This window comes from Condylura cristata, unplaced genomic scaffold (assembly GCF_000260355.1).
Source record: "Condylura cristata isolate star-nosed mole 26May11 unplaced genomic scaffold, ConCri1.0 scaffold00030, whole genome shotgun sequence".
In the NCBI taxonomy this organism is placed as follows: Eukaryota; Metazoa; Chordata; class Mammalia; order Eulipotyphla; family Talpidae; genus Condylura; species Condylura cristata.
The window spans coordinates 7,072,530-7,098,220 of NW_004567131.1; the positions used below are offsets into that span (position 1 = coordinate 7,072,530).

At 39.4% G+C, this 25,691-nt stretch overlaps 1 long non-coding RNA gene across 3 annotated transcripts in view; it reads left to right on the forward strand.

Annotated features, from left to right (window-relative positions):
- The window catches only part of LOC105854235, a 136,022-nt gene that overhangs the window by 94,980 nt on the left and 15,351 nt on the right, over positions 1-25,691 (forward strand). For all 3 annotated transcript variants that reach the window (XR_001145935.1, XR_001145933.1, XR_001145934.1), the window contains one exon: positions 12,515-12,611. This is a non-coding gene — a long non-coding RNA (uncharacterized LOC105854235). The remainder of the gene's footprint in view (positions 1-12,514; positions 12,612-25,691) is intronic.

Sequence of the window (25,691 nt, forward strand, 5' to 3'; positions counted from 1 at the left end):
TTTATTTTTACACACTGATATATGCAGTATTAAATTAATTTCTAACAATCCACTTATGGATATGTCACAATAATAGCTACTACTGAGTCTCAACTAGTAGAAGGGTATTTCTTGCAATCGCTCTGTATTTATTCAACACATACTTTTTGAGCTCCTATTATGTGTCAAGTCACTGTTTTAGGTATTATGGATACTTATAACTATTATCTTCACTCAAACTTTTAGAATTAACTGCTATTATTGTCCCCATTTTACAGATGAGAAAAGTAAGATTTAAGTAACTTATCAAAGGTCCCATGAATAGTGACACTGAAATCCACAACCAGGCACTGACCTCCAGCACTTTTTAACCACTCCTGTGGAATGCACTCTACCTTCAATTATTTCATCAGTTCCCTCCTAAGGGAAGTCAAAACTGTGTACAATTTGTGGTTATTATAAACAGTGTTTCGGTGAACATTCTTTCTCATGCATCTTTGTTTGCCATCTTAGTCCTTCTAAAAAGGACTAGGAAAGAGATATACTCATTATTTACCAGCAGACATGTTAATAGCCCCAGATTATTACTCAGATCATTTTAAAATGTGCCTTTCTTCAAAACTAGGGTTTAAGGAAATCAAAAGTTACTACATTCCATTCTTAATATGAAAATCTTAGGTTAAGCCTTTTAAATACTTCCATGCAGGCCCTTCATGTTGGATGCATATTTTCAGATAGGGTAATACCTGGATTACTATTGCCAGAGTCTCTGGTGGGAAATGGAATGTTTTTATTGAAATTGTTCTTGTTTGTGTTTCAGAAGAAAGTAAAGGCCCATCTACAATCTGGGTCTGGTTTTAATCAGAGCTTAATCTTCATGAGACAATGTAAGGCTGAGAATTATTTAATCTGATATTTTTTAAAGAAAAATCCATGCTTAAAAATGATAAAAGCCAATCAGCTTTACGAGAATTATGGATAAAGTAAAAATACAGCAAAAGAAATACCTGCATGAAAGAGGAGCAGGAAATTCCAGACACATTTAACAGGGAGGAAGGGACAACTAAAATCTATATCACTATTTATGAGTTTCTTAGTGTAGTGTGATATGAAGTTTTGTTGGACACACAAAAATTCAGTTTAGGAGAAATCGCAAGATTTGGATTCCCTGAAGCGAAAACATAACGACTTACAGAAATGTTATAAACCTCTGGGTCCCATGATTGACTCTTTTAAATAAATACTTTGTCCTCTTTAGAGAATCTTCCTATTCTGGTCATAAATCCGTATTATATTAGGTGATTTAGTGTCTACATAATTTTAATTTCTCTGTGGGTGTTCTTGAAATACTTTCTTAATGGCACGTTTTGTTGATGGGAGTAGGGAGTAATTTTATGTGACTTTGGGGTTACTTGTTTAGATTTAAGGCATTTTTATATAATACTCTCCTATATTGGGAAAAGCAAAATCTCAATCTTCCAATAAGCTGAAAAACTATTACTGGATTTCTAGGTAATATTGCTTAGTGTTAATACTCAGTGGAATATATTTTTCATTAAATATGAAAGTGGTCTAAGTATGTTTTATACCAGGTGTGTTAACTTTACTATTTCCTGGAGTATTTATAACCTAAAAAATAATCTATTTTCCTTTTGTGTTTTTGCATGGATTTGGCTTTCTTCTTACTAGTCATAACGAGACTAAAGTCTATAAAAGGAAACCAATAAAAAAATAAACTCAAAAGATTTGGAGAAATGAAATTTACCAAATGCTATATAGTATTGTTTCCTCTCTACCAAAGTGTCAATCCTAAATTTATTCTAGATGGTTCATTTAGTGTTTGTGACAGTTTTGTAACATGAATCAACCATGAATATTTAATTAAATGCATAAATCCATTTTCACATTTATCCTTGGGCTATGATATGAGTGTTTCTTTCTAAGCAAGAAATTTAAATTTTTAGGTGACTAAAATAGTCACATGTCAGAATGCAGTAGGTCTTAAAATTTCATCTCCTTTGATGACATTTCAATATCCTAAATCCACTGTAAAAAGAAAAAAAGAACTCTGGATAAACTGAACTATCTAATATTTTCCTAACATGATTCTCCTTTGTTATAAATTATACATATTTACCAGAATGACTACAATCATCTTTTCTCCTGTTGCTTAAATCTTTTTGTGTACAGAAAGTGGTAGGAGCTCATTCATTATTTAAGTTACTACTTCTATATCTGAATTAATACAGTTATCCTCTTGAGCAAATAGTTTTATAGAATGAAGGTTCACACAGATTTTGTCCTTAAAGTATCACTTCTTAATCTGTTATAGGTGCTTAGTAGTGAAAACACATTGACAGGAATACCACACTTTGATGTTAATGGTGATGGTGTAAATAGTAACCTATAAAGAAGAAAATTTAAATAGTTTTAAAAAAAAGTTTGTTCTCCTAGTTTAATTCTTTCCAAAATGCAAAGTCAGAGCTATTACACCTTGTTTTGCAGAGTGTACACAAAACTGATATATATCAATGATGCTGGATTTTCAGTACAAGCATTTGGGATATAAGCTTCCTTTCATTACCAGTACAATCTCATTCTGTGATTGTTTTGCATTCTCCCAATTTCAGTTTCCCAATATTTTGACTAGCCCTATGGTTGCTTCTAGGGAAGAAAGAGGTAGGTAGAATATTAGAGAATTTCAGCCCTTAAAGGAAGTAAGTAAAAGCTTTGTTATAGGACAGGGAGAATGACAACCTTGAACCCCCAAACCTGCTTGCTCTAAATAGGATCTGCCATCCGTCACTTCAAGACAAAATATATAAGACCTTTAGTGGAAAGGAATGTTAATACAATCAATGTGCAATGCAGCAAATATAAAGAATATAGTTTCTAAATCAAACACCCAGAGTTACCCATCCCCTCATGGGTAAAAGTCCACCCAAATGGGATTGGACAAAGCAAGGCCTGAAAGCCCTCCAGAGCCTAAAAAATCTTCTAGCTGAGACCCATAGAAAAGGGTCAGAAATGTCCAGACAAGTCTGGGAGGAAAAGAGCAAAGTCAAAACCAAGATAAACAGCGCCATAGTCTCCTCCCCACGGGTCTCTCACCCACATCTGTTTCAACCAGCCCAGGACCAAGAAGAAGCAGCCACAGTTTCTTCACATGTCTCTGCTCCAAGTGCCTCCCTCAGCCCAACATGTCTGGTTTTACATACAATACCCAAAATGGCTGTTCAGCCCTGGGGCCCTAGCAGTCCTCCCTTTGGTATTGGGATTTGGATTGCGGGTGGAGTCCACTCTGTATCTGTAGAGTTAGTTCTGGACTTCCTTTCCCCTAACTGCTTGGTATATGCAGGAAATATCTGTCACTTGCCCCAGCAGTTCCATTGTCGAAGCTGAAGAAATCTTATTTATTTATTTATTTATTTATTTATTTATTTATTTATTTATTTATTTATTTATTTATTTATTTCTCTTTAGGATAAGTTTTCCCTTTAGAAGAAACTTGATTTCATTTTAAAATATTGCCTTGGCCCTCCCTGGTGGCACAGCGGGTTAAAGCACAGCACTGAGAATCTAAAGCCGCTTCCGCATAAGTTCGAACCCGCCTGCCCCGGAGGTGACCACATGGCGTGGCAGACCTCTCCTGACCCGCCCGCTGCTCCCCTCAGCAGTGTACTTTGTCAATCTGCCTGTTCTGTTCCCCGCTCTGTCTCTGGCGAAGCCTCTCACCGCCCCTAAGCCTCTGGCCTGTACCCCAGTTCTGTATAAAAAAAAAAAAATATTGCCTTGTACATTGTAGCTTACCCAAGATCACTTTCTATAAGAGATAAATTAAAATTACAAACACCTACGTAGTTTGCAGCATTTGTTTTTTAAGTGACTACACAATAAGGGGAAAAGATTGAATGTGAACAACAGAATTGGTACTAACAAGATGTAGCACATCAAGGCACAGAGCAGTTTCTATGATTTGAGCAGACAGGTAAGACAGACCTGGAGCCCTCAGTGGCTATTTCAAGCTTTTAATGATTGTTCTACACTGTTTATAGTGAGGCAACGAGGTGCAGGGCAGGCAGGGGGCTTGAGGACCTGGGGCTGGCAGGCCTCCTGGCACACCTCTCCCCTCCCCGCCGCATGAATTTTCCCTCCTTCTGAGCTCTCTGGTATTCTCTCTGCTGGTCTCTACTGCACTCTGCCTCATGGACCTCTGCCCCCACACATCCTCTGCTGCTGGCACTGTTTTCTGCTCACTGAACCTCTGTGTCGCTGCCTTCACACGCCCAGCCTCCAGGTGCAGGTGTGTCCACTCACGCATGTGCACACCACATTCCAGGCGCTGCCATCAGGTGCTCATGTAAGATCACAGGCGTTGGTCATTGAGGCTAATGGCGGGAAGGCAGAAAAAGCTTGATCACTTCCATTTACCCTACACAAGTGTTTTGTATAGAGAAGTTTATTAATGAAATTGGCTCACATAATTTGGAGGCTGACAAGTCCAAAATTTATAGAGTAATTCAACAAAATAATATCTCTGAAGTTGTCTTCCTGAATCTCAAACCTGTTAGGCAGCCTGGCAGATAGAAACTCAGGCAGAATTTCTATATTAGAGTCTTAGGACAGGATTCCTTTTGCTCTGGGAAACTGTTTAGGTTAAGTAATGGTCAGCCTTTCAGCCACTGGCCTCTGTTGCCATCACCTGTGGCCTTGAATGCAGGAAGCACTTGGGAGCATAGGCTTGGGGCACTCATGCCTGATGGTGGACACCTGGAGTGGTGTGGGGGGGGAGGAGGGAATAGGGGTGTATGTGGGTGCACCTGAGCTGAGAAACTGAGGCCATTCACAGCACCACAGAAGGTGGTGGGTGACAGGCAGCAGCAGCAGAATGGCTGCAAGAGGAAAAGTCCAGGAGAGAAAGTCAGAAAGAACCCCGAGAGCAAAGATTCACTGGGCGTGTCCAGTCTTCCACCCCCAGACCCTGTTGCTTTCCCTGCACCTGGTTGCATCACTACAAATGGGGTCGAAAGATGATCCAAAGCCTGAAATATCCATTGAGGGCTCCAGGCTCTCCTTTACCTGACTCCCAAGTGATAGAGAACTTGCTCCATATCTTGCTGGCACAACACACTAAGTTTTGCTTCCACTGATTGGATGGATCCCACCAACACTTTCAAGGGTAATCTCCCCTTACAGTCAATTGCTAATGAATAGTAATCATATTTACAAAATATCTTCATAGCAACATCTGTCTAGCTCTGTTTCAACTAACAACTGTTGTCTGGCCAAGTTGATACATAAAATTAACCCTTATAGACTTTTATTTTTTCTAACTATAAATGAGTAAACTAGGGTTCACAGAGGGTAAGGAATCCATCATCAACATCAAACCATGAATATGAAGTATTATTCATGGTAACCTCAATGGCTATGCTCTGAATCACAAGCTCATGCTGCCTTCCGAGATTACTTGCTGAATTTGAGAAGATGGTATAAGGAGAGGCAACCTGAGGTTGCTAAGTTTTGGTTCCAGGAAAAGGTTTAAAAACAGGATAGCCAAAATGGACTAGCAAGGACCAAATTTACTCTCCTGCCTGAAGTAACTGAAAACATTGACTATATATATATATATATATATATATATATATATATATATATATTAAACAAGAGTTTGACATACTGGACATCAGGAAATACAGGGTAACGACATATGTGAGACAAGAAACTAACCATGTGTATCCTGTAGTTGCCCTAGACCTATTAGGTAGTGTTCAAGCAAAGAGGAGAAATATAGGCTGATCTTAGTGATCTCCCTGAGTTTGAAATGAGGTTGAAATGAGAATCTGAGGAGACCAAGACTGCTAGCTTTAACAGGAAACGAAGAAGTTATGGGATATGCGAAGGGTTTCCAATAGGGGTTCAGCTGATAACCCAGGAAACTCCTGAGGCCAGGGAAAGAACCATCAAAAAGGATGAAAACATACTTCCCAGAGACATTGGGGTGCCAGAGCAAAAACATAACTCAGATAATGTTTACCTCAGTGATGTGGCAAAATTAGATTTATACAACATTCCTCCTGGCCCTGCCTAACAAACCTTAAAAGTAAACCTCACGGCACTAAGAAGCCAAAGTCACTTCAGCATGAGTTCTATCCCCGTCCCAGAGGTGACCCACATGGCACAGCAGACCTCTCCTGACCCACCCGCTGCTCCCCTCAGCAGTGTATTTGGTCAGTTGACCTGTTCTGCTCCCCACTCTGTCTCTGGTGAAGACTCACTGCCTCTGTACCTCTGGCCTGTACCCCAGTTCTGTATGCATAAATACATGAATCTTTAAAAAAAAAAAAAAAGTAAACCTGAACAATCCAAACTGTTTCCAAAAAATTTAACTGTGTTCCAGAAGAATTCAAGCTTAGTCATAGTAACACAAAATATGTAGCACCACAGTGTCTGGTATACAGTCAAGATTATAAGACATGAAAACAAGCAGGAAAATTTAACCCATGATCAGAGAAAGGAGTCAATCAGTTGAAAGTGATCTGGAAATGACAACTGATAGAACAAGTAGACAATTACATTTAATTATTTTATCTGTATTTGGTATATTCAAGAATTTGCAGGATAGATCATGCATGATTAGTAGAAACATGGAAAATAGAAGGCCCAAATTAAAACTACAGAGTCTGATGTGAAAAATACACTATAAGTGATTAAAACAGGGGCATTATGGAAGAGAAGATTATGGATTTGAAGACAAAGAAATGTAACTAAACAAAATTAGAGGAGAAAGACCAAAAACTGTAAACAGCATCTAGGAATTGTGGGGCATTAACTGTATAATTGTAGTTCCTAGTCTCAGAAAATGGGGAATTCCCCCAACTTGATAAAGGATATTAATGAAAAAGGATAGTTAATCTCATACTTATGGTGAAGGACTGAATTATGATTAGGACCAAGAAAGGAATGTTTATCTACCACTTCTAGACATATTATACTGGAGGTTCAAACCAGATCATAAAGATAAGAGAAAAAAATATTAAAGGCATCCAGAATGGAAAAGAACTAAAATGTTTTTGAGTCTTGATGATATTATCATCTATGGAATCTTTAAAAAGCTATGGGAATAAGTAGATTATCAGAATACAAAATCAAAACTTAAGAATTAGTTCTATACACTCTCAGTGAACAGTTGGCTACTAAAATATTTTATTCCACTTATAACAACATAGAATGTAAAGTATCATTGTAAAATCTGGCAAAATTTATATAATTTCTGTATTTTAAAAACTACCATACATTGCTAAGAGAAATAAACAACAAATAAATGGAATGATTTACCAGTTTCATGGGTCAGTAATACAATAGAGTAATAAGTCAAATTACCCCAAATTAATCTATAGAAAAACTGTATCCCTACTCAAAATCATTTTGTAGAAGTTTTATCTTATTCAAAATGACATTTTTAGGATTAAAGAATTGCAAGACAACTTTGAAAAATAGGAACAAAGATTTCCCATTACCTTACCTTATTTATCATAGGACTTCAATAATTAAAATACTGTAATATTGGCATTAAGATAGATAAATAGATCAATGGAACAGAATAATTAAAGTAGAATAATATTGGTGTCAAGATAGATGATAAGATCAATAGAATAAAGTGGAGAGTCCAGAAATAGAATCACACCTATGAAGCCAATTGATTTTGCACTCAGGTGTAAGGATAATTCAGGGAAGTACAATGTTTTCAATTAGTGGACATGGAATAATCAGATATCCTTCTGTACAAAATATTAAATCTGGTCCAACCCTTATATTAGATATAAAAATTAAGTCAAACAGAATCCAAAATCTAGTCTAAAATTGTAAAATTTCTAGGATAAACATTTGTGGTCTCAGGTTAGGCAAAGATTTCTTATATTCAACACCAAAAGAACAAACTAAAACAGCACATATTGTATAATTCCCTTTAGATAATATTCTAAAAAATGCAAAATTGACCTATGGTAACAAAGCAGATCTGTAGTTTTCAAAATGTAAAAGAAGAAGCGAATGTGATTAAAGAGGCGGGGGACACTTTTGAGAGTGATGGACACATTGATGGCCTTGATCGCGATGAGGTTTCCATAGCTGCGTACATATTTCAGTATTTACCAAATTGTGCACAGCTGGGCTGGAGCTGTCCAGCAGGCTGCAGGCAGAGGCGTGGTGCCTCAGCACTAACAAAATCTCTGTACCCCACCACTCAGAGGTGGGGCTCCTTTTTGGCTTGGGGAGATGACAAGAAATGTAAACATTCTTGTACCTAGGAAAACTCCTAATAAGAACACCCCAGGAATTTCTATTAATCTTTATGAGAATGTGTCTTTTGTTACTAAATAGGACATTCTTTGATCAAACTGTAGGAGATCTTCCACTGTTTCTGTCCCCACTGCTACCTTAGAGGTCTTTTACCTTACAACTCTCATGCCCAGCCTCCCCTACCAACTACTCAACTGTCCAGAGTCCTCTGGGAGTTACCTCCCACTGAGCCTGGCTTCCCTGAATTCCCAAGTCAATCATTCTTGCTTCTGTCTCTCTGACCCTTCAGTGTAGAGGCCATATTCAGGAGGGAAGGGATTACTAGATGGATTCACACTCAAGATGGTATAAGTGACTAGGGCTACCTTTTTAAAGTCTCAAGAGCATTTTTATTTCAAAAGAAATGCTTATTTATTCCAAAGAATGACTCTCCAATGGTGGAATTTGATATAAGTTGCTAGTTCTTCCAGTATGGAATTGAAGGGGCTCTCCAAATCTCTCCATAGTAAACCATATACACTGCCTTATAAAATGAAATGACATCTTTAGATATATTTTAACTCTAATGCAACTCTGAGCAGGAAAGAATGAATCAAGTGTGTATTTTTTATAATAACATGAGAAACACATGCTGTCAGGCTGCTGTTACCTTGGAAAATTATCTTAAATGCCCAAGTTCAAGTTAGTAGTAGTTTCAGCAACTTAGCTTAATATACTTGTTAATGATCTAGTGAAGTATGGAAACATTTGCTGGTCACACAAAAGTATTTAGGTTCATAAGAGCTAAGGAGATTTGTGAGGAATTTAAGGTGGTTCTAGTAAACCTGGAGATACGAAGATTTGTAACATTTTGTGGAGAAGGATAGAAAAATAATAGATATTGAAAGAAATGATTTAAATTCTATGTAATTTAAACAGTGCCTATGCTAAACTTAAAATTTGTGTTTGCTTTGAAGGAAAAATCTCTGCTATGTAAATCAACTTAATGAAAATATGTCATCAACATCTAATCGAAGGTGCTTGGAGGGAGGTAAAAATAAAGTATATGGTAATTCAGAAAAAAGAGGGAAAGATACAGGAAATTGTGGGTGATGGGGTTGAGCGACAATTTGACAAGCTCTCTTCTGTTCACTCAGTTATGATGTTTTTCTACAGTTACCCCATCCCAATATGCATTTAAGAAACTTCCCAAGACCAAAAAAAAAAAAAAAAAAAAAAAAAAGAATAAAGATTGATCTAAAACAGTACTTCTCAGGTGTAATCCCCAGACCAGCAGCAACAGAATCTCCTGGCAACCTATTAGAAATGCAATTATCAGGCCCCAATCCCAAACATCCCTACATCAGAAATTCTGGTGATGGAGCACAGTAGTCGATTTTAACAAAACCCAAGGAGAATCCAATACAAGCTGAAATTTGAGAACCATTGCTCTAAGTCAGTCACTCCCTTTTGCAAATAGTTATATTAAGGTTAAGAATTGACACCCTTTAGTCAAATGAGATACAAGTGACAGGGTTGGAGAATTCTTAAAAAGGTGATGAAAACTGGAAAGATATTGCCATTTTTGGCCATAGTTATGTTAGAATGTGATGGCTGGAGTTGCAGTAGCCACTTTGTGATGACGATCAGGCACATTTGAAGAGTGCAGAGAAAAAAAAAAATCATGTCTTTGTGTCAGTGGTTCAGCCAATATTGACTCTGCTTGCTTCCAGGATGTCCTTGCTGTGTGAAAAAGTGAACTCCACTTTTGATCTTGATCAAGCATTCTATTCCATGCATTTGGAATGCCTCCCCCCAATCTTTCCTTCTCCATCGTAGTATAGTGGGAGCAAGCCAAAAGAGACAAAGGCCCAGGATGGTGAGACAAAAATCTGGAGCACAGATCTTAGCCCTCTCACCTGAGCACATGTAAGCTCTGTTCCTGAATCTCATAGCAAGTATGTTTTTGAGACTTACTGCTCTTACACTGTCTTAAAAAAAAATCTTTCTTGCTTCCATATGACCCAGCAATCCCACTCCTATCTACCCAAAAGGCACAAAACGCTGATTCAAAAAGATACCTGCACCACCATGTTTATTGCTGCTTTATTCATAATTGGAAAGACATGGAATCAACCCAAATGCCCCAAAATACAAGACTGGATTAAAAAGATGTGATACATATACACAATGGATACTCAGCAACCAAAAAGAAAGAAACTGTTGCTGCTGTCTTTTGCAGCAACATGGATGGAGCTGGAAAAGATCATGCTTAGTGAAGTAAGCCAGAAAGAAAAGGGAAAATACTGGATGGTTTCTCTCATAGCAGGAATATAATGGAACAGACGAGAAAATAATGATAATGATGAACAGCTATTTACCAGAGACATTTTGGGGGGTGGAGTGGGGAATGGGATCAAAAACAGTGGAGGGAGGGAAATGCACTGGACTATGGTAATGGCACATGGGTGATTTGGTGATGGGAAGCCCAAGGGGATTGCAACTGAGATGGAAAAAGGCACAAAATGATGTAAAAATAAACTATATCTATCTATCTATCTATCTATCTATCTATAAACAGTGGGCGAGGGGAATATCTTTCTCACAGTCATGTGTAAAGCATCTTTAGTAATAGAGCTATAGGTAAACATACAGTTCACCCAGTTCAAGTCTTTGTGACTAAAGGATACATTGGGAGAAAGACCCAAACATGGCCATCTTAATCTCTATCTCAGAATGTTAAGTTCTAATGTTAAAACATAAAGTGCTTTTTCTTTATCCTAAAAAAAAAAATTTTGATTTGACAGCCATAAATCTACTCAATTCTTAATATTGCTATTCAAAATATGAACTAAGAGTTCATTACAGTAGAAGCAAAATCTCATCTCCAGGGGACTTTCATGAGAACTCAGATGCCAGGACAGATAACCGGATGCAAATCTGCACAGAGAGAAGGTGAAGGGCATTGCCTACTAGCTGGAGTTGACATTCCAGAAATAGGCATTGCGTGAGCCTGTGAGAAAAGTCAGGAGGAAGAGGGCAGAAGGTAGGATGATCCGCCGAATAAATTCATCATTTTTGTGCACCAGCTCAGCTTAACTGTAGACAAGATTTCACAATTAAACCCTTCAAATGGCTAACTGCAAACCCAGATGGGCTTGTCATCGTGCCCTATAGGTCAGGAAACTTGGGCTTTACTGGACTGACAGCAGGAATTGTTCCAAAATCAACTGTCCTCCACTGAGAATTCCCTGTCAGCTGTCAAATAAGGCTGGCTTCATTGAATTTAGCTTTCTAAGAGTGCAAAAGGGGAAAGAAGATCTCACAGAGACAGAAAACAGACTTTGCAGAATTTTAGAGCTTAAGGCCAATACCTTTCACTGTGCTCATGCCATGAATGAAGCTAGCAGCATCTGGATCCCAGATGTTCCAAGTGTTCCCCCATGAGAAGAGGCTGTCCTAATCTGCTCCAGGGCTCATAGCAGATCATGAGAAAAGGCACCCCATACACCCAGCCAGGAAAGAGACAGGGCTGACTCCTGAGCACAGTCAGAAGGCCAGGCTTCTTTGTCCAGTGTGGAGCCTTAAATCAAGTTTTCTGTGTTTTCATTTCTTCCCTTGGAAAATCAGACTATTCCTATTTTACTGTGGTGCAGAGAAGATAAAACAGCTCAGGAGATTGGAGAGGCATTTGGTCTTACAGCTTATAAAAGCCTTGTGGCTGAGACAGTGTTATGTATGGACCAGTCTATTTCCCATACTCATTTTCAGATAGGAGAGACCATGTGACCGAGTTCTGGTCAAGGAAATGTAGGCAGAAGGGCATCTCTTCCAGACTTCACACACTAAAACCATCTTAGGCATCTCTACAACCCAACCCCACTGATCATATGCATTGGTCCAGAAGGCAACTTTGAAGCCCTAGGAGATGGTAGCATCTTGGGGATGGAAAGATCCACCTGCCTAGTAGGAATGGGCACATCAGATTTTGCTTGAATGAAAAAGAAAACTCTTATTGTGCTAAATTATCCTGTAGTTGCAATGTAACCATTATGCAATACACTAGATATTGCAATACAACTCTGTCCAACACAGATTCTGATTATATTCTAGATGAAGCAATGGAGGGGACAACTGGTACCTAAAATGAGGCAAAAGAGGCAGGGATAGCAAATACATTGAGAGAAGTCCCACAATGCTCATGAGCACATGCACCTCTCATTCACTTAATGACCCTCCCTTATCAATGCTCCAGGTGAAAACCTTGGAATGTTGCATGGGCACCACTTCAGGTGGCTGACAAACGTCAAGAATCTCAGAGTTTGAAAGAAATCAGTACAAGCTCATTGCAGGTAAGTTTTTCTATTTTAGAAGACAACAGTGGTAAATATCTGGAAACCTGAGTTTGCTGCAATCTAATTCAGCCATATTTGATGACAAATGTAGAAAGTGCAGGTGACTATATCCCAGGTTAATAGCAGTTTTCACTGACTTAGTAATTAATCTGCATGATTTGTAAAATACAAATGTATTTATAATAAAGTGAGATCTACAGAACCCTTAATCCAGAGATTGCAATCATTTTAGAAATGTGTTTACATATAAAATATTCTGCCAGACATTTTTTATTCCTTAAGAATTTGATCTGAGCAAGTTAATTTCTGATGCTCAAAAGTACCTTGACTTTTGGAAGATATATTTTTTTTAATGTGGTGAAGTATATATAATATTAATTTACATTTTTAACAGTTTTGAAGTGTATAGTTCAGTGGCATTACTCACAATGTTGTGTAACCATTATCGCTATCTACTTCCCAAACTTTTCATTATCCCAAATCAAAATTTTCTAACCATTAACCAATAATTCTTTCTTCCACATCCCACTCATTTCCAGCCCCGGGGGCTAATTTATCTTCTGTTTCAATAACTTTCCTCTTCTAGGTATCTCATATAAGTGGGATAAAATTTATTTATCTTCTAATGTCTAACTTATTTTACTTATCATAATGTTTACAGGATCCAGCCATATATCAGAACTCCATCCCATTTTATAACTGCATAATATTCCATTGCATGTATATGCCATATTTTGTTTATCCTCTTATCTTTCGATGGACACTGGGTTGCTCCCACCTTTTAACTATTGTGAATAATGCTCCTGTGAATGTTGGTGTTCAAGAGTTGTTGTTGTTTCTGGTTTTGATTCCTTTGGGTATATAATTTGGAGTGAAATTGTTAGATCATATCTAAAATCTCTTCAGCTTTTTGAGAAATGTCAAACTGTTTACCATAGCAAGCCTGGAAAATTTGTAAAACCAGATTAAAGAAAAATGAAGAAGAAAAATCTCACTATGCCATGAAAATGCCTGAGTGATTTGTGTGCCAGATGGATCTGGAGTCCTCATTTGCACAAAATGAATCTTTCTATCTCTGGCTTTCTTTTCTGGGAGGTCTCATTAAAGTCACCTGAGTGACTTCTGACTGTGAAGTTGATGAAGATGTGCTTCAGAGGCCTTCCCTTGCACTGGCTCCTTCCAAGACCATAAAAAGGGCCCTGACAGTGTGACTTTTTTCTTTAACTTACAAAAGTATGATATTTTTTTCCAAAATTGGTGAAGACCACTGCCTCTTTCAATTCCAACTTTCATTCCACCTATATTCCCTTGTGCTGGGTGATGTTGGAGTGCCTGTGGGAATTTTGGAAATTTGACTAAGGGTGATTCCAATTGGCAATCTGTTGGTTTGGAGGGAGGATAGCTAAATCACTAGTAGTCATTTCAGTATGGAAATACTTCTAGGAATACTACTACCACCCACTGTGGAAACTCATCAACATGATGACCCAAAGGAGAAGTGAGACTATGATGAGAAATGAGGTTTGAAATGTACAGAAACATAGACTAATCTGTGATAAATTCTTCCAAACATCAAATGTGTAAAATCTCAAATAGAAAATGTTTTTCATCAGTGTTGATCCAGAAGGAAGGCTTCTTCATCAGGATTTACACGGTTATCAGTACCTCACACATTTAGTAATTTTTCAATGAAAATTTTACAAATAGGAATGGATTAATATTCCTGTAGTCTTAGAGCAATTAACATGGTGTTATAAATATGGGGGAGCGCAGTTTTAATAGCTCATGTAGCAAAGAGACTTGAAGGAGTTTAAAGGTCCTAAAAATTTTCATGGTATTAGAAATAATTATTATTGTTGTATATATTACTATTAATGGTTAATATAATGAAAATATTTGTAAATTATCAATATTATTATAATATATAGTTGATAATTATTATCACTATTATAAGAATTGCATTTTGATCAAACTTGGAAAAGGAATAATTAAATTATCTTTCTATAGAAGATATTACAAACTTATTATTTTAAAAGGGATGTTCAAAAAATACATATGTAACAAAATAGAGAGCAAGTGTCACAAAGTGGCATCAGGCAGTTAGTAAAAATACATTACTTTTGGATCATGTAATATTTGTAGCATTGGCCAATTTTTCACAATTTGTTGCTTGTTATGATTTCTTTCCTCATTAAAAAAATACTTTCATGTGTGATTTTGTATCATTTTTTCAAAGAAAGTCTCAACTATAGATTGTCTCAACTACAGTCCCCTTGGATCTGCTTCTGCTTAGGTACATCATTTTTTACTGCCAGTAAATTCACTTCATCTGATCCTATACTCTTTTCTGTTCTTCTCTTGCATGCCAGTATCCATAGGAACAGTGCCTACCACATAGTCTTTTAATAACACAATTTCTCCCTACTCTCCCATTCCACATTTACCCCGCATCCAGTGTCTCCTATTTCTACAGCCTCTTGACCTCACAGAGGTACACTCCTTTCTGTTTGATTTCCTACTGTTTACTTTGTTTTTAGTGGTTTCCTGTGGTAGACTAAATTATAACTCTCAAATACATCTATTAATCCCTAGAATCTGTGGATGTTACATCTATGGAAAAATAGGATTTTACAGATGCGATTAAGTTATGCCTCTTGAGATTGGAGATGATTCTGGACTATACCAGTGGGTCTAGATATTTTTGTGAGAGGGGCAGGAGAATGACGCAACACAGACAGATGAGAAGGCAGAGATCACAAAGGCAGAGACTGGCGTGATGTTGCCATGAGCCAAGGAATGCTGGCAGCCACCAGGAGATGGAAAAAATGACAGCCTCAGGCAAGAATATAGCTCAGAGGAGCCATACTTTTGGGTCCAATTAAACTGATTTTTGGATTTCTGACCTACGAAACTATGAGAGAAGAGAGCCACTTCATTTGTGGTAATTTAAGACAGTAGCCTTTGGAAACTAATACTCCCAACCTACTGTAGTCTATATTCTGAAAAATCCAAATTACCTCTACTCCAATAACTTGTGATTCCAATATTCTGGTCTTGAGCCCCCTTTCCATGAGGTCCTCGACCCACTACCTCTTGTCCCCTGTACTGTGTTCTATTCATCCGTAGGATGAAAGTTTTTCTATAAAAGTTCATGACCCCTTCCCCACTTATGACCTTGACCAGCTCTGTTGGAGCCTGACTGAGTAAAGAGATAGAACCTTGCTCCTTTTGGTGCATTCTTCTGGTTCTAACATCATCCCTTTTATGGGCATTTGGGTTGATTTCACATCTTCCCTATTGTAAGTAGAGCAGTAATAAACATGGATGTGCAGGTGTCCTTTTGAATCAATGTTTTTGTGTCCTTCGTGTAGATACGTAGGAGTGGGATTTCTAGGTCATTTCTAGGTCATATGGAAGCTCTAATTTTAGCATTTTGAGAAACCTCCAAATAGCATAGTGTTTGTATCATACCATCATCCCCCTTTTTTTCTTTTCTTTCTTTTTTTTTAAAAGATTTATTTATTCATACAGAACTGGGGTACAGGTCAGAGATGCGGAGGGTGAGAGGATTCACCAGGGACAGAGTGGGGTACAGAACAGGCAGATCGACGAGGTACACTGCTGAGGGGAGCAGCGGGCGGGTCAGGAGAGGTCTGCCGCGCCATGTGGATCTCCTCCAGGGCAGGCGGGAATCGAACTCATGCGGAAGTGGTTTAAGCGTCTCTGTGCTGTGCTTTAACCCGCTGCGCCACCAGGGAGGGCCCCCATCATCCCTTTTTTAAGGAGGCCTTTCTATTTGTATTACTTATCTCGCAGACAAAACTAGATACGTACATTAATGGGGAAGTGTAGGTTCCCCTATGTATCTAATCCTGCCTAATTTTTACCATGTCTTTCTCCAGAAAGGGTATTAGATGTTGGAAGAAAAAAACTCCTAGTTTTTCAGTCAAGTGTATTTCCAAGTGTAGAGCGCCAGGCAGGCTGAGAGCTGAAGATGGCATGAATGCTGCCCTGAAAGCTTTGAGACTTGGGTGGGAAGGAAGAAACAAGATAACCACATTAATATTTATAATCAAAGTTAGGTGCTATAAAATGTCATAACAAAGTGTGAAGGGCATGCCATTTGCATTTGGGGAGAGTTTACTGAAATGAGATCTAAGACATTGTCAGAGAGGAGGATCCACTTACACAGGTCTGGAGGGGTGAATTTTCCCAGCAGCAAGTAGATTAATGTTAGCAAGTCATTGACACTGAAAAGACTGGAAATAAGGAAATGAAATGGGAAAGGAGATTTGGGACTACATTTTAGAGCTGGAGTCAGTAAACTTTTTCAATTAAGGATCAAATAGTCTAAGACCTTGTAAACCATGGCATCTTTGTTACAACTCAGTTCTGCCACTGTAGATACGTAGGAGTGGGATTTCTAGGTCATTTCTAGGTCATATGGAAGCTCTAATTTTAGCATTTTGAGAAACCTCCAAATAGCATAGTGTTTGTATCATACCATCATCCCCCCTTAAACAATGTGTAAATGAATGAGTATGGCTGCATCCAATGAAGCTTTACTTGTATCAATACACCTTGGGTCAGACAGCCACCTAAGGACACTATAGACCAGGAGAAACCACTGGAGATCTTTGAATAGGAGGGTGACATAATATTACTAGAGCTATGTATTTTGAGAAGTAACAAGTCCATAGAATAATACTAGAATTGGGCAAATGGAGTTGAATATGGAAATAACTATGACTATGGTAGTTTTTTTTTGATAAGAAACCTGAATTAGGGAAGTAGGAACAGAAATGAGAAAGCCAAGTTAAAGGTCATGGCATCTTAGTGAATGTAGAGAGAAATTAAGAGAGTCAAAATATAAATGGCTCCAATTCAGAACCTGGAGGCCAGGTGCTTAGAGAATGCACAAAAAGTTAATGAGCAATATCATAAAGGAACTTTGGGGATGGAATGTGCTACCTATGCTCTCGGCACTCGGGGTGGGGGTGGTTAGGCTGCCAGTGTCAGGTTGCTGAGCCTCATTTGTGTATGGCTGGGGCCATGTGGCCATGTGGAACTTGGGCAGATGCAGGTGTTACCTTCCCCCACCCAAACCCACCCCAAGGCTTCCAAGAAGACAGTATCCAATTGTCCCTGATGTTGGCTGTGCTGAAGTTCAGAGCAAGGAGGCCTAGGACCCCTGAACTACTACACATCTCAGAGGACAGTCAACACATTACAACCAGCCCCACCAGAGTCAGGCTGAGGTTGTGTCAAGTGACTGTGGAAACTGTGTGGCCCAGATTGCTTTTTAATTACATTGCTCTCCAGACAAGACAAAATTGTGTCTCTTGAAAAGCATGAGTGTAGAGACAAGGTAAGTGTAGAGGAGGTTAGGTTACATGGAAGTCTGGAGCAAGAAGTCATGTTGCAGATTCATTACCACCCTGGGAAAGAAAAGCAGGGAGGGAAGTCAGGAAAGAGGGACTCCTGGAAACACCCCAGACATGTTCTAATGAATAGAGCACATTTAAATGGAACAGGTGATTCTAAAAGAAATATGCCATTTCAAATGGTCTGGACTCATGGAACATTCTGGACATGTTCTGATGAATAGCGCACTTTTAAATGGAGCAGGTGATTCTGTAAGAAATATGCCATTTCACCATGAAGATCTCATTATTTCTCTCTGGAACTTAATATAATATTCTCCTAGAAAAATCATCTAAAGATTTTTTTTTCTTTTGCCTGTGTCCTGTAGCAAACATTCTCCCTGCTGTTCTGCATGCTGAGACAATTTAGTTGAAAAGAAGCCACCTTAGAATCTGCCACATTTATGTCTGACAGAGAGGCAGTTTACTCACTAGTTACACACTTTCTTGCTGAGATGCAAACGTTAAGGTTTGGCAGATATTGAAAATGCTATTTTGATATATTATATACTTTCTTGGGAATCTGTTTTAGAAGTGGTGCAATAAGAGAACTATTCCTGATGTCAGAATATACATATAATGCTACCACATGGGGTTATTTATTTTCTAGTCTATCAATCAGGAAATATTAGGAAATAGACTCAGAGTCGTTTCAAACATGGTGTCAGTCAAATGAATAATCTTTCCATTTTGTTTTATATGTTAGATGATTTTTTAAAAGGTGATATATAAAGGCATTAAGTCACTCTTGAATTCCAAATGTAAATATGAATATAGAACTGTCACTTTTTTAAAGGAATTACACTGAAACAAAGTTAAAAGTGAAACTAAAAACTGATCACTACACCAATAAACCCAATATTTGAAAGAGCATTCTAGCAACTCTTGGAGAATTTTTTTGCAAGATGAAGGGTTAAGCAGCTATTATTTGCTCTCCTCAGCATGGTCCCAGGTGGTCCAGACCAAGTATGTCCCCAACCATCTTAATGGTTGTTTTATATTGTACTTAGGGACCCCGTGCTCTACCTGTACTTTTGGACAAAATGATTAAGGAATGATTATAAGTGAGATATGGATTCTTCATGCTGCTTTCCCATCAGTACCATCAAGGCAGACTGGTGAAGGGATTTGCCTAAGTCAGGTGAAAAGATCAAGTAGTTCTGGGCAGTAGTAAGGGGAAGTTAGTTCTTCTTCTTCTTCTTCTTTTTTTTTTTTTTTTGCAGAGCTTTTTCTGATAAGAAGTTCCTCTTCTGAACTGTGTTAAAAGCTAATTCCCCTTTTAAGGACCTGATAGAAAGGTCAGGGGAGTTGAGTGAAGAACAAAGTTGCCTCAGTTTCAGCTGACCCCATTTGAATACTCAGGATGGCTGCAAGGACTATGGGCTCCTACTCTTAGATTTCAGGCACAACATGTGCACAGGCTTGGAAACCAGAGCACTGAGCCCCTGAGCTTGTCACCAGCTGAGGGAGACCGGACCTCACAGCCAGGTCAGCAACCCCTGGGTCTCTGGAGGTGCAATTTACTGCAGTTGGGGAAGAACTGAATACATGATCAGCTTTGCATGTTACTTGTCTTGGCAACCAAAAGAAAGGCGACTTTCCTCTCATGGAGGCTCACAACTTGTGATCTGTTGATGACAGGAAAATCAGTAACAGAAAGAGCAGACACACAGGTCCCTTGTAGGGGAGGTAGGGTTGTCTTCATTTTCCCTTATGTTATTTTTTATGCACTTTTATGCATTTTATCCTGTTTTTTACTCTGGAACTCCAGGACCTCCTACTCTCTACCCCCAACCTGATCCCTACCACCAACTCCCTAACACTCTTAACCTCAGACAAGAGAATCTGCTGTTCCAGTGGGACATTTTAAGTGCATCTTCTGTCATGTAAGGATAGAGTCCTTAGCTCTCAGGTGGTAAAATTAAAGATTTAGTTTCCTATTTAAGGATTTCAAGCAGCAAACTGGCAGAGGAGGACATCAGAAGAATGGAGCTTCAGGCAAATGGCAACCCAAATTCAACCCTGCTTTTCCACACTGTAGGCACACTTTGTTGGGAGTATAGAAGACACAAGATAAATCCTCTTGATTCTTACAAATTTGGATGTGGAAACCCATTAATTTGTGCTAAATTTGGTGAATTACATGATTTGGACTATAGGCAAATGGGGGTAATTTCAAAGTCACCCGCAACAGAGATGAGGCCACAAAAAAACAATGTCACTGTGGATTGCAGACACCTCCAGATAAACTCTGCATGCTTCCCTTCTGCAACCAGTTCTGGTTGGCCTACTTTCCCTAGCCCCAGCTGACATAGCTCTTGGGGCTGTAGCCTGAGAAAGGAAGTGACCAGCTGTGATGAGAGATTTTCCCTTGTGACATCCATCCAGCTGGCCACAGTTGGGGCTTGTCTGGGACCCACACATGCAGGATATGAGAATGTGCCAAGATCAGCAAAGATAAGGCCTTTGCACAGAATTCCTCCATCCTTCGGGGCAAGGAGTGGGAACTGAGTGACAGATAGGAGCCTAAAGCTTGCTCTAACCTCTTTGACTAATGAAACCGAACAAGATTCAGGAGGTGACCTGGTTGAAGAGACCAAAAAAGAGAAAAGTCAAGGTGATAGCTGAAAAACTCAGGCTGCAGCAGCCATATCAGCTGCCTTGGAAGTTCAAAGCATCCTGTAGATAAGCTCCAAATGGTCTTGCAGCAGGAGTGTCTTCCAGCCAGAGAGCGCCATGTGGTCTGTGAGTGACAGCTTTTATCTGTTCAGCCCCACACACTCCCAAGTAGGTATATTTTTATTTTCTTCAAATTGGTCTTGATGCCATAGGGACATAACAGAATTGGGGAAAACAGCAAAAACAAAAAACAAAGTTGAAGGGGAAAAACACTTGCATTTGACATTTGACAAAATACCTGCACTAATTGGTTACGGATTCTGGATCTGGGTTGGCCAGGTCTTTCCGCAGCAGCTCACAGTATTGAGGGGGAAATTTCCATCTAATATCCATGTGGGCTCTCCCAGAACAATGAAGACTGAAGCTAGTAATGTTCAAGAGGTGACTCTCCACTTTGCTTCTTATCCTGTTTGATTAGCTTCAAGAAACACATAATTTTCCTTCCTTTGGAAAGAGGAATATTTGATGCGGCTGGGAAATTATGAGAAGGTTCATTTAGAGACTGGGATGTGCTTTCTGATGCTGAGTGTTACAGAGAACAGAACAATGGTCTGCTCTGGTTGGAGGACAGCCCTCTGCTCCCCAGAATTCTTGCTAACACTTCCCAGCCAATGTTGTCTTCAGAGGCTCCTACCACTGACTTGTCCTACAAGCTGACTGGCCTGCTTTCGACATCCGTGTTCTCAGTTTCCATCGTGGTGCCCTGGATCATTTGCTAGAGATCAGTCTCTCTGATGTACATTAGATAAAACCACTTTGCCATTGCTAGTGCTCTGCTGTACAAAACAAGGACTAAGAAATTTGGAGGAGTTAAAAACTATACTTCAACTTTCACAACAGATGTTTTTGCATTTATTTTCCCCCAGGAGGACAGTGAATGCAAATTGTTCATTTGAGCAATTTCCATCTCTTTTGGATGGCCCTATCCTCTTGCTGTGAAATGCTCACAGCTCCTCAACCAAATTGCACGGGATTGTTCCTAAGGGAGGAAACCTCATCTGCATACTTTAAATTAGAGAACTGAAGTAAAGTGTGTAGGAATCAGAGACTCACACCTTCCCAGTTACAACTGACTCTCGGCCCTTAGGGAGGGAAATGCTCAAGGCTTAGCAGTACTGACACCCCAAAGAGGTGGAAGGCAATGTAATGGCATTTATAGAAAATGTATAGATCACTATAAAATGTTTTGAAATTTGAAGTTGGGTGTGCTAGGGATCACAAATTCAAAGCCTCTATCTGCACAGGCAGTGCTCAGGCCTGTTCGTTGTATGAAGAAAAAGTGAGGAATCCTATTCAGGTTTTCCTTTCTTCAGCATTAAACTACCTTCCATGGCTGAACTGTTGGCTCTCACTTTTCCTCACCAAATTTAGTTTCCCTGAAACTCTAAGGCAAGCAGAAAATTCCGGAAACTGAAACCATGAAAACTACAGAGTTCCCAGAGGAAACTGGACCACCCGGAACCTTTCTAAAACCAGTGACAACTGACCAAATTACAAGTCATGAAAATGGTGTTTGGTGAATGAGCATTTCTGAGGTCTCAGAGCATTTTCATTTGACTGAGAACACTTGGACTCAAGTTTTTGGTTTTGTGTCTGGATTGGAAAAATTATGTGGTACAATTTTCTCCTCAGAAGAATAGAGCAAAAGGTCAATGACTGCCCCCAGCACTCTGGGGAAGGCTGGGGAGGCTAGGTCACAGCCCTGCTTCTTACCAATCCTTTTCCAGCTATTTCATGATTCTCTGGTAACTCTCATTCTTAGCAACCAACACAAGTGGACAGCCATGTTGCAAATATTTACCACTGGACTGGCCTTCCAGAAGTTCAATCACACAGACGTTTGGTGACAGGGATTTTCAATGTTAAGTTTTACTGTTTTTCTCAAGTGAATGGAGTCCTGACTTCCTTTGTTTCTAATTAAAGACATATGGACAGAGGATGACCAACTCCCTCATTTTACCTCCATACAAAGAATGTGGCTTAATAGTAGCCCAATTTGCCTGTCACCAGCTTGCTGGGCAGTTTAAGCTTGTCACCTGATCCCTCTGCACCCTAAGAGGAATCTGCGCCTCATTGATTGGTGGCCTGTGCTATTTCACTGTTTGGTGATATTGAGTGGTAATAAAAATGCTTTAGAAGCAGAGCCCTGAGTTGTCAAAAATGCCCATCTATCACCATAAGCAAATTTATTCCATAACACTTCAGGTCTTTAGAACTAAATTGAATAACTGCAAAAAGTCTCTTTGAAATAAAAGAGAAGGATCAAGTAAATAGCTTGATCCAAATGGTAAGTTAACTACCCTCTGGGAGTGGAGATTTTTTTCTACTTGGAAGACTTTAATTCTGTGAGTGTGGAAATTCTAGGAGCGCATAGGCCAGTAACTTGTTCTTCACTGCCAAAAAGCAAACTGTATGTTGGTTAGATGAACAACAGCCTCCCTACCTCAATACCCAAAATATATATCATCATGTCATAGCTCTTCTATGGCAGTTACATAGAGTGACAAGCTATTCTTTCCAAATGAATCAAAGTGTTTCATTAATATAGGCCTGTTGGTTATAAGACGATAATAATTGGAGGATGAGGAACTAGCATTTATTGAGCACTTTATGCCAGATACCAGTCCAAGTGCTTGTCCACAGTGTAGGTGACTCAGTTCCTTCAATTTAAAAAAGAAAAAAAAAATCTAGTTGCAAAAAGATTAAAGAACTTGCCCCAAATGCATAGGTGAGAGGGGGCAGAACTGGATTGTGAACCTGGACAGTGAAACATCAGGCTACAGTCTTAGCCACAAGCTATCCTGTTTCTAGGCCTCCTACTCAGCTGGAGGGTCCCTGCCCAGGGTAGAATTCTGCTGACCATTCACTGACCTGAAATCTAGTAGTCAGTTACTTGGGAATTACTAACTCCCTCTCATGTCCTTTGCTGTCAGTCCAGACTCAAAGCTGTAAAGGAGAATATATTTTAAAGAAAGATTACTCTCAGGGTCAGGAAAGAGTAAAGGAACAACCTATTTAAGATCTTTCCCTCTAAGTTGCATGAGGATAGAAAAGCTTAAAGCCTTGACAATTATATCATAGTAAAACTGGAAGGGGGGGAATAAGTACATTGATTAAAGTAAATTTAAGTAAATAAACAAGTTCAAGTTAGCAGAACTTTTCAATATTTCTAAATGTATGAGCCCCAAATGTTGATGATAGCAGCAGCAAGTAAGTATGTTGCTAATGATTCTTGTCAGAGTCTAAAAACCTAGTCATCCCCCTCAGTCTGACTCAGAAATATACTAAAAAGCTCCTCATGTTTAAAACACTTGGAAAATAGCTCATCCACCTGCTGATGGGAGTCCCCTGAAGTGGATCTCTGGGGATCCAGTGGTGACATGTTCTTATATCTTCCTGGAAGTAACTGTTCTTTTTTCTTTTGGAAGGAGTTTAAAAGCAGAGAGGAAGTGTCTTTTCCTTCTTAGAATATACTGAGTCAGGACCAGAGCCTACTATAATTCTAGCTCTTTGGCTCCATCTCCCCTAAAATGAAACAGTCCTAACCTTCTGCGAATGTGCTCAACTACTAGAAAGGCCGAACAAAGAGACGTTGGCACAAAGGGTTAGAAAAGGCAATGAAGGTATCACCACAGACCCAGTCCACCAGGGTCTTCCCTAATCACCATTGATAAGTCATTGCTCTGGCTTTTGTTAGTCAGGCATAAACACACCCCAGGGCATATGTGAATTCATCAGGGTGAATACTGAGGGTTGTATATACTATGAAGAACCTGAAAATTGTGCGCTGACCAACCCCAATCCCAGTGTCAACTGAAAAAGACAAAATCAAAGAGTTGTTTAGGGGTTGTGTGTGTGTGTGTTCCCTTGTGTTCTTTAACTGGTTAATTCCATTCAAAAGGGTCTAAGGAGGAGTTTTGCTCTGAGCCCTGTTCCTCCAGGCTGCCCCGCCACCACATCCTGCCTCTCCACTTCCTCCTCCCCTTTCCCAGCTCCCTAAGCCAAGATGGGAAGTCTCTCATGACCCTGTGGCTTGGCTGGGAGGAAGCCTAAACTTGATACAGCTGGCTTCCCTGGTGCCTGGTAAGAGCATTTACCCCTGAGCTGTGCTTCTTTGCTCGCCTATTTTTAGACTTGTGCTGCAAACCTTTCTGAGGACTCAAGCATAAGTCTTCTTAGAGGCCAGGCCAACCTCAGGATAAGATCAGTATGCTGCAGGTCTGTGACACACCTGAAGAGAAGTCCAAGCAGCGGTTAATTGTGGTTTGCTTTAATGTCAAAAGAAAGACAAACAAGCGCCCTCAACAAGCTCCCTCCATCTCTCAAGAATGAAAGGAAACCTGCTCTCTTATGTTTACAGTTGCACTGTTTACAACAGCCAAGATATGGGAACAACCTAGTGCCCCAGAATACATGACTGGATCCAGAAGATGGGGTACATATATACAATGGAATACTACTCAGTGATCAAAAAAGATAAATCCATGTCATTTGCAGCAACACGGATGGAGTTGAAAGAGATTATTCTAAGCTAAGTGAGCCAGAAGGAGAAAGATAAATACTGGATACTTTTACTTACACGTAGAATCTGGAGAAACCAAACAAAGTCAGAAAAAGACAACTGTAAGACTGACTCTTAAAAGCTCTGACCACTCAGGGGAGAGGGAAGGGAAGGGAGAGGCGAGTGTGGTGGAGGACTGTGGGCACTTTGGTGGTGGGAAAACTATGGTGACTGAACTGAAGGGGAGATTTTTTTTTTTAAGGGATGAAGGTCTGAGCTTTCTATTTTTTTTTTTAAGATTTTTTTATTTATTCATACAGAACTGGGGTACAGGCTAGAGATGCGGAGGGTGAGAGGATTCACCAGGGACAGAGTGGGGAGCGGAACAGGCAGAAAGACAAAGTACACTGCTGAGGGGAGCAGCAGGCGGGTCAGGAGAGGTCTGCCTTGTCATGTGGATCTCCTCGGGGCAGG